At 36.4% G+C, this 10,694-nt stretch overlaps 1 pseudogene; it reads right to left on the reverse strand.

Moving 5' to 3' along the window:
- Window positions 1-6,917: 6,917 nt before the first annotated feature.
- LOC103267463 lies at window positions 6,918-7,571 on the reverse strand (annotated as a pseudogene).
- Between the last annotated feature and the right edge of the window lie 3,123 nt (window positions 7,572-10,694).

The raw sequence follows: 10,694 nt of genomic DNA on the forward strand, positions 1-10,694 counted from the left end.
TTGCTATGGCACATATATTCCCATTGCAATGTCCTATCCCAGAGTAAATATCATTTCTTCTGTTAGAGACCCTCTCTCTTTGTGGTACTTAGGCTGACAAAATGCATACGTTTGAGAATATTCAACATTGAAATGTCTGTTAATCAAAGATACCATTAAAAACAAAAGACACCACAGATTAGGAAAAATACGTAAAGGAATTTTTAAAAACAGAAAATTGGAGTTAATGGCCTAAAAAGGATCTTACCAAATCAAGAAAAGACCAACAACCCAAAAAAAAAAAAAAAATGAACAAAATACACGAATAACTCCAAGAAAAGAAGAAATACAAATGGCAAATAAACATAAAGGGGAAAATTCTTGACCTTAGGGAAATGCACATTGAAATTACAATGAAGTACCATCTCACATTAATAATTGAGAATCTGAGAAGCATGACAAAACTTATTTGAACAATGGAAACTTTTATGCACTGATTTTTGAGAGTATAAACAGATGCAACTACTCTGGAAAGCAATTTGGCAATATTATGTAAAGTTAAAAAAGAAAAAATTCTGCAGATCAGCAAATTCACTGCTGGATAACTACTCTGAGAATCTATAGTGTATGCATAAAATGTTCAACCAACATTTGCTTTAAACCATTACAAAATTATTTGGAGCACCTTTTTTTTTTTTTTTTTGAGTTGGAATCCTGTTCTGTCATCCAGGCTGAAGTGCAGTGCACATTCACAGCCATTGCAGCCTTGACCTGCTGGGCTCAGTTTATCTTTCTGCTTCAGCCTTCCAAGTAGCTGGGACTATAGGCGATTGCCACCATGCCTGGCTAATTTTTCTGATTTATTGTAGAGACGAGTTCTTGCCAATAAGTCAAATTCTTGAACCCCTGGGCTCAGGCAGTCCTCTCACCTCCACCTTCCAAAGTGCTGGGATTACCGACATGAGCCACCACTTCTGGCAGAGCATCACTTTTTTTAATCAATTCTTTCCAAGAAGGATGGAAAAATAAACTTTGGCCTGTCTATATAATAAAATACTCTATAGTCATGAAAATTATTTCACTAAATACCAAAGGTGAACCTCAAAAACAGATATCAGACTGAAAACTGTATGTTCAAGAATATAACCTGCATTAATGATCCCACTTTGATGAGTCAGAATCAAAAGACATCAAGAATTTAACAAAATGGATTGTTAACAGCAACAACCTGATCTCTAGTTAACCAAGTAATTAAAACCAAAAGAGGACTCTTGGAATTGCAAAGTAGTAAGTGTTGGAAGCAACTACAGCCACTAGAGCTGTGGGGAAAAAGCTGAGAATCAGACCTCAGAGGAAGAGGCTCTATTAATGGCTACTGTTGTCTGCAAACAAGTAAGGATCTAGAAGTTGGGATTGGGAACCTGAGATGAGGGTTACTGAAAGCTAGTCCCTGTTATCTGAGGAGGCAGCAATAAGACTGCCTCTAGAAGGGAAAAAAATGCAGACTGGGTTCAACCTCTTTTAATTGCTGCTAAGGTGAAGAAGAGTTGTTAAACTCAAGCTCACACACCAGAAACACGAGCAAACAAGAAACAGGGAACAAACAAGAAGCAAGGCGCTTCTTTATCCAACCTTCCAGTTTCTTGTGTCTTGACTGGCAAACTCTAACAAGAATTCAACTGGCAAAGCAAAAATTTTGTTTGTAGAGTCCTCGTCCTAACACCACACAACGGAGTATAGGAGAATGAGTGTGGGGTGGAGAAACAGTTGAATAACCAGTACATGATTTATTTAAAGCTTAAAACCTGCTAAACAGTTACTTCTATTTAATATGTATATAGTAAAAGTATATTTTAAATGCATGAGCATGGGAAATGCAAAGTTCAAAACAGACACTACATCTGACGAAGGTAGAAAAAACGTGAAATGAAAGAGGCACACAGAATTTTTCTTCCTATTCAAATTTTATTTTCAAGCTGCATGGTGCATTTCACAGTAGTGACTATATTATTCTTTAGGCATTTTTGGATGTCTAAAATATTTTATTTAAAAAACTAGCCAAGGGATACAGTCCCTTTATGAAAAGGAAGAATATGAGAAGCATGCACACTTAAATCCAAAGTATTGTGAGATACCACCTTGTCTCATTGGGAGTGTTTTGTTTAAGGACTAGGCTCAAGATCAAAGTTACAGCCGGGCTTGGTGGCTCAGCCTGTAATCCTGTGCCTTTGGAAGACTGAGGTGAGTGGATTGCCTGAGCCCGTGGGTTCGAGACCTGCCTGGGTGGCTTGGCGAGACCTCATCTCTAAATAAATTTTTTTAAAAATTAGCTGGGCGTGGTAGCACGCACCTGTAGTTCCAGCTACTTGGAAGGCTGAGGCGGAAGGATCGCTGGAGCCCAGAAGGTGGAGGCTGCGGTGGCCGGGATCAGCCACTGCACTCCAGTCTGTGCGACAGAGTGAGACTCCAACTCAAAAAAAAAAAAAGATAAAAGTTACTATATCATGATAGAATATAGAATCAGATCAAGTGAATGCTTTGATATGGTACTAAATGGCAAGTTTTCAAATCTCCAGATCGGCACTTGCTCCTCAGAAGAAGGGCAAATTGTCCATGAAGTCCCCATGTGCCTGTCTGAGGAACATCTGTGGTGCTGTTGACGCTCCTAAATTAGGTGACAGTAATGCTCTTACTAGCAAAATTATCCCTCCTCAGTAATAACAGCTATTGGCAGGAGAATGTTTGAAAAGACACTTGTTTCAGGTTGTTTAAAACTGGAACCTTAAAATACACATTGATATTTCTTATTCAACATTTGTAACTTTTATCTGACATTGTACAGATTTATTTTGCCAACCTATTTAGTTGTTGACTAGTCTGTTCTGCTTTCTTGTAAGTGTATTTTAAAGATTTATGTTGAACATATTTTGTATTAATCTTATAATGATGCAAAAACAAACAGGAAAACTGAATGCATTTCAAAAATGTTTATCTTCGTAAATCAGCATGGAACATGAACACTTATGCAATTTCAAGATAATTTTATTAAAAATCAATTTAAGCTTGTAGAGCCAAAATTTATTTAGCAACTAATATATTCAATTCACTGACCAAACCTTGGGAATAGATACCTCCCAACATTCATAAATCACCAAAAAAGGGTATTTATGTCTCCCAAATAGCTCAGCTCCAGCCACTTCTTTCCATTCTCATTACCAATAACTTAATAAAATCTTGCCATATTCCCTACCTTCAAGCACTGCATCAGTCTCACCATGTACATAGTGGGTTAAATATTTAATTTTGTTTAAATATTAGTTTAAGTAAATTAATCAATGCTTTTGTGAAGGTTTTGTGCAAGTTTAATGCGTGATAGTGAAGTTTGGACTTCTGCTGAGCCCACCACCCAGGTGGTTTTTCAACCTGTGGGTTGTCTTGCAACCTCTAGCCTCCTCTTTCCCTCTCCCCTGTGGGAGTCCCCAGTGTCTGCTGTTCCCATCCTTATTCCTGTGAGGACTCAGTGTTTAGCTCCCACTTGTGAGTGTGAATATGCAGTATTCAGTTTTCTGTTTCTGTGATAATTCACTTAGAATGACTGTCTCCAGCTCCATCTGTGTTTCTGCAAAGGACATGATTTCATTCTTTTATGGCTACATAGTATTTCTTGGTACATAGGTACCACATTTTCTTTATCCAGTCCACCACTGATATACACCTAGGTTGGTTTTATGTCTTAACTATTGTGAACAGTGTTGCAAGAAGCATACAACTGCAGGTGTCTTTTTTGGTAGAATAATTTATGCTCCTTTGGGTATATAACCCAGTGTAGAATTGCTGGGTCAAATGGCAAATCTACTTTTAGTTCTTCAAAAAATCTCCAAACTGCTTTCCACATGGGTTGAACTAGATCACATCCCCACCAACAGTGTACTAGCACTCCCTTTTCTCTGCAACCTTGCCAGTACCTGTTTGTTTTTGACTTTTTAATAATAACCAGTGAATGAATATTGAATTTCCATGTTGTTAATTTCAGAAATGCTGAATGAAGATAGAAAGTATGAAGCTAGAAAGTGGGAGTGGCAGTTAATAGCCAGGAGGAAAAGCAGGAACGAGGGAGGTTGGTTTATGAAGTGGTAATGGAAAGTTCTCATGGTTTATGATTTTAGAAAATCTTCTCTATTTTCTTAGCATAGAATCAATAAGTATTTGGGAATTACCAAATGACGTTTTTCACAACTATTTTCAAATGTAAAAATGACTGAGATGTCTGAAATCATATATGGAATTTTGAAAGAAAATGACCAAAATAAATAAATAAACCTTTCAGTGCAAGATTCACTAAATCAAATCACCAAAGTTTTTAATGAAAATTTTATGACATTTTATTCTTATTTATTATTTTTATTTATTTTTAACTTCCCAGTTACAAAATGCCATGTTAGTCACATGAGGTATTTAATAAGCATTGCTGATTCAAATGCTATTTGCTTACATTTACACAGACACTGACTCAGATGTTTTGTTCAAAATTATTTGGTCACACTTCATAATAGCCATAATGGTATTTTGATAGGGAAAAAAACCCACTTCTTATAAGTATAGGCTTCTTTCAATTTAATAGGATTTGATTAAACAATAATGCTTAGATTCTAAGGATTTCATAGAATTCAACAATTTAAGAATTTGGTAATTTATACAAGTAATGATTGTTCATTATGATGATGAAAAAATTCAAATTCTGTCAAAATATGCTTGAAGAGGTTTATTGTGAGTCAACATGATTGACCACAGCCCAGGCTACAATTTCAGGGAGTGATGAGTACATGTGCCTAGGACCTTTCAGTTACAGTTTTGTTTTATACATTTTAGGAAGACAAGAATTACACGTAAAATCATAAATCAGTATGATAGAAGGATACACTGATTCAACCCAAAGAAGTGAGACCCCACAAAGCAGGGGCTTACCAGTCACAGGTGGGCATTAGGGAACTTCTAGTTGACAAGTAATGTAGGGAGTTAAACTCTTTGAAGACCTGAAATCAATAGAAAGAAATGTCTGATTAAGGCAAGAGGGGCCACCGGGTACTGTGGCGCACACCTGTAATACCAGTATTTTGGGAGGCAAAGGTTGAGAGTATTGCCTGAGCCTAGGGGTTTGAGACCAACCTGGGCAACTTGGCAAGACCGCTTCTCTACAATAAATCAAAAAATTTAGTCAGGAGTGGTGCCATCTACTTGGAAGGCTGAGAAGAATCACTTAAACCCAATAGATCAAGGCAGCAGTGTCCATGAGCTGTCACTGCACTCCAACCTGGGAGACAGAGTGAGACTCTGACTCAAAAATAAATTAAAAAATAATTAATAAATAAAAGGAGTTGTGGAGACCACAGTTCTTATTACGTAGAGGAGACCTCATAGGTGGCAGCCCTTAGAGAGAATAGATGGCAAATGTCTTTTATTCAGATTTTGAAGGTCTCTGTCTCTGCTAATCCTGCCTGGATCTGGGAAGTCCTGGAAGGGGAAAGAGCTAGGTATGTGTTTGGAGATTCTCTACAGATGCACATTTTTCCCCACAAAAGACGGCTTTGCAGGATCATTTCAAAATATATCAGGGATGCCCAAACTTTACTTGTACAATGACCACTTATATACCTAATCCTGAATTGTGCCCCACATCTTTAAAATAAAATGATAATAATAATACTAAAAGTCAGGAAACATTTTGGGATAAAATATTTTGATTTCTCTCTTTATCTGTTATATGATGTTACCAAGGGTCAGGTTGGAAGATAAGCCATATTATATAGGGTTTTAAAAAAAATCATCTGATGAGATTTTATAATTTGTAGGGCATGACTTCCCAGGCCTCTTAGTTATGAATTTAGGCAAGAGGGAAAATAAAAGTGTTTTGTCCTCAATCACTAGCAAATTTTCATTATTAAAAAAATCTCTGGAGACATAAGATAGTGGTTTTATATTTATTATCACATCTCCAAACAAGATTAGAGACCCTCTAATTCTCAGAAACTTTAGAGTGAGACTTGAAATTATTCAGTTTTTTTTTTCTTTTTTTTTCTTTTCTTGACAGGAAATTTTTTTTTTTAATTATGAACTTTATCCATTTGATGTATTCCAAAGGTGCAATACTTTTCTTCATTTATCAGTGAAAGAAGTTAGAAATTAACTCCCCCTCCCCCAAAAAAATAATCAGCAAATGGCAAATAAATTTCCTTGAAAGTCACAGTCACATGTAGATTGCATCCTATAAAAAGGGGAGGGGCAAGACAGGTTCAATACACTTTCATGAGTTTCAACAAATACTGGATCTACGCAAGGGTGGAGAGAAAGGGAGTAAGTTATTAAATGAGGCATTTACTATACTCCTTCCTAAGAGCACCAGATGGGGATGATGTTTTCTAAACTAGATCTAGGAAGTGGATTGTGAAATCAATCCATCCTCCTCCCCTCAAGGTCTGTCCACAGGTTAATGATTTAAAAAAAAAAACAAGACTAAAAAGTAAACCCCCCACACACACGACAAATAAAAATAAAATAAAACACAACACTAAGATGTCCCAGATTACTCTCCAGAGTGGAACCAGGGAGCAACTTCAACAATTTGAATTAGTGTGTTACAGAGTCATTACAAACATGCCTTTCTTTTAAACAAATAAATAAATAAATATATTTTTTGAAACAACAAAAACTAGTACTGATCACTTTTCTGACAATACACAATTACTCGAAATTAACTAATACTAGGAGGAGGAAGGGGGGCCATAACTATGGACCCTGTCTCACACAAGTGCATGTGGGGAGGTGCAGGACATTTGTCATTATTGCAAAACGAATTTTAATTTTTAATCTTAAGTTTGATTTAAACATTGTTTTTAGTATGATGCAACACCAGCTGTGCAGAAAGGGCGCTGGAGGGATGTTCATAGCAGCACACACCTGCGACTCTTCTTCGGTTCGGGAGGCTCCAGGGCAACCAACATTGCTTCATCAAATACATTCTTTAGGCCTTTCTGTGTGAGTGGAGAACTCTCCACGTACTTGACAGCCTTCAGATCACGGGTCAGCTGTTCAGCAGTCTCTGGAGTGATAGGTTTCTGCTTGTTCTTGGCAAGTTTTTCAATAGTAGAGGAGTCATCTCTGAGATCACGTTGGGTCCCGACAAGCAAGAGGGAGTCTTTGGACAGTGGTGAGTTATCTCAGGCACCCACTTTTCTTTCACATTTTCAAATGAAGATGGAGAGACCACTGAAAAACAGACTAGAAATACATCTGTTTGTGGATAACTCAGCGGTCGTAATCTGTCATAATCCTCTTGCCCTGCGGTATCAAAAAGTCCAGGAGTATGTGGCTCTCCACCAATCATAACTGACTGCATAGTTGTCAAAAACAGTCGGTACATATTCAGATGGAAATTTATTTGTTGCATAGGATATCAGTAGGCATGTTTTACCAACAGCACCATCGCCCACAACCACACACTTAATTGTCTGCATTGCTGAAATAGTTTTTATCCACCTTAAATATTTCGAATCTGATGTTGACATCAGCTTCTCCACGGGGGCGGGGGGATTGGCAGCACTGCGCGGGGTCTCCTCGGCCGTCGGGCAGGGGCACCCACCTCCAGTTTTTTTTTTCTAATTATTTAGCAAAGATAAAACTAATAGATTTTTGTTAGACTAAGACTATTTCTGTACACAAGCAAATTAATGGCTCTATATTATCCATTTCTAAATTGGTGACAGATTTTTAGACTTGTGGGCATAGGATACACTTAGCAAAAATATGTCGGCATCCTTCATTTTACACTTTCATATCTTGAAATTAGTTGATACTACTGGATCATTTAATAGTAAAGATAGAGAAGAGTAAAACCACAATCTGCGATATGACATTGCTATCGGGTCGACTGTCAGACACTCATTTGAGTCCTAAAACTGCCACTTAGTAGCAATGAAAACCAAATGATGCACTTAACTTTGCAGAGCTTGGTTTACTTTTCAATAATAATATCTGGTCTAATGTCTCAGAGGAATGGATAAGATGACATGCAAGAATCCTGGGTAAAGTGCAAAGCACTGTGTATTTAATTAGCATTTGATACTTTTTGTAAAGATCAGAAAAATAAGGATCAAATAAACAAAAAAAAGTTACTTTGTACTGAACAGCATTAGTCATCCCAAATTGACGCTCTCTATCTCCTAGCCAAATATTCAGCATATATTCAATGAATATCTGTTTAACTAATTCATTAAGCAGAAGAAACAAACAATTATATACTAGTAACAAAAAAGACCAAAACCTGGAAGAATGCTGAGAGAAAAGAAGGTAGTGTGTGGAGTGTACCTAAATTCCAGAAAACGCCTGTCTACCTTAATGCAACAATGATCATATAGGATAGCAAGTCATGACATATAGAAAGACACTCACTGTGAAATGTAGCACATACTGCTACTATGGGTGAGGAGTTTCAGGCTGGGGTAGTCTGGGTTCTGAATCAAAGACAGATTGATCTATGAGTGTGGTAGATACTCCTAGACTGACTGCCCTACTCTCTACCACTTCCTCTTCTTGGGGATATACACCTGAACCACAGCATGGTCATCTTTAACATTTCTACCCAAAGACCCCATGTGTAGCTACTGATCATTACCAGGGTGACCAACACACCCTAAACTAACCAAACTCCTCCCAGGAATTTGTAATTTTTACCAACATTCACAGAAACTGCATGTCGATGGAGCAAGATCATACTAATATCAATGTGGTGATAGGAAGATCCACAAATTCAGCTTCAGAGACCATTAATTCTTCCCTGGTCATTCAGATCGTATTAAGACTTGGTGGGAATATAATACAACATGTGAGATATTGTCTGGCTGAGTTGTGTCCTACAATCTGTTACCTAGGCTGAGCCAAGTTCAGTTGTGTATTGTTATCACTGCCAAACTCCATGAGAAGAGGTCCTGGAAGTGAGAGAGAAAAGCTTTTCTTTGACCATTGGAAACATGAAAGACAAAAACATAGGGTGGATAAGGAGCAAAATAGTAAACTTCAGTATCACTTCATAGACTAAAGAAAGCAAATTTTTAATACTAGAGGAAATTTGTCATATTTAATGAAGAAAGAAAGCTTACTTTTAAGGAGGGAAAATTTGAATAAGGATTCAATAATGCATTTTCTTAGCCCTGGACATTCAGCCCATAAATATTTCTTGGACATAATGTGTGGGCAAGGAAGTAGACTGTTAAAGTGTCACATTTCTTCCTAATTTATGATCATAAAGTTATATAAATTTATTTCTCTCACGAGACTTTCAAAGACGGTGAATAGTCTAAATCTACAGGTGTTGTAACTAGTAAATCAGAATAAAAACAGCCCTTGTTATAATTATTTAAAAGTCTAAAAATCATGGAATTACACAGTGAGGACTGCAGAGAGACACCCATACTAGGCAAGTAATATGTATTCATCACCAAATGAATGCCTGTGGAATAATCCATCAGAAAAGTCAGGAAATTCAAAATCTTAGCTCAGTTTGAGCACAATTCTCCAGAGGCATGTGTTGTTAGAGGGAGAAGTAGCATTTTTAAACTATTTCTGAAAACAAGATTAATAGCTAGTATTATTAATATTCTAAAGTAGTTCTCTGAGACTCAGTATAGACAAATCATTGGTTTTCACATTAATCTTTCTTGGGACTTCTGTAGTCACTTCAGGATATCTTCATGTAATCCAGTCACACCAGAGAATGTTTTCAAGGATACTCTAAATAATTAACCTTCTCACATTGGAGTTCAAGTGTCTCTCTGTGATAAAGCACTTGAACACCACAAAAGCATATTTATAGGTATACCCTTGAGAGTTGGGATATATCAAGTTCTCAAAATGAGTGTGGATATTAAAACTGATACAGCAGCAATTAGTTATTATGAATTTTCTACATTACTCAGCCTGTTGGATTGTGTTGGTGAAATATAACTCTGCTTAAAGGAGTCCACATTACTTCTGATTGCCACTATCAGTCCTCAGTCTTGAATTTATTATAGCATTTCAAATGCAAAGCCATCAAAACTGCTTTGACTTCCTTTCTTCTTTGCTCCCAGGGCTGAATCAGTTATATGTTAACACAAGGTCATCTCTAAAGTGGGCTTCTTTTTTATAGAAAAATAACTGAATTTTGGAGAGTCTATACAATGCCAATTAAAAATAGTAAAAGGCAAACTTTCCAGAATAAGACAACATTTAATTGTGGTCAACTTATAAATGTGTGTAGGTTTAATAAGCCTTAAAATAGGAGTTTTATTGTCTAAAGTGAGCAATTTTGAGTATTTGGTATTATGTCAAATACCCAACAGGTCCATGAAAATGTCTTCCATAAAAAGCCATTCTTACCTCAATCTAGAAAGATGATGTTTCCAACACCAGTGCTTAACGTGTGACTTCTAAAATGTAAAGTGGAGATTTTCATATTATGTTTATAATCAAAATAATCTAGAAATCAGAATATTTTTTCTCAAATTTTATTCTACTATAATTATTTTAAAAATTATTTTAATAAGTCATGATAATTCTATGAGAATGGTCATTTTAATGTTCTCTTCCTCTAGCACCAGCACAAGCTAGGCTGTAACTTACTTTTTAATAATATATTTAATCTGAAGATTTTTAGGAAGACAAATCTTTAATAAATAATTAAC

Source organism: Carlito syrichta, unplaced genomic scaffold (genome assembly GCF_000164805.1).
Source record: "Carlito syrichta isolate Samal-C Ts95f unplaced genomic scaffold, Tarsius_syrichta-2.0.1 Scaffold308143, whole genome shotgun sequence".
Classification (NCBI taxonomy): Eukaryota; Metazoa; Chordata; class Mammalia; order Primates; family Tarsiidae; genus Carlito; species Carlito syrichta.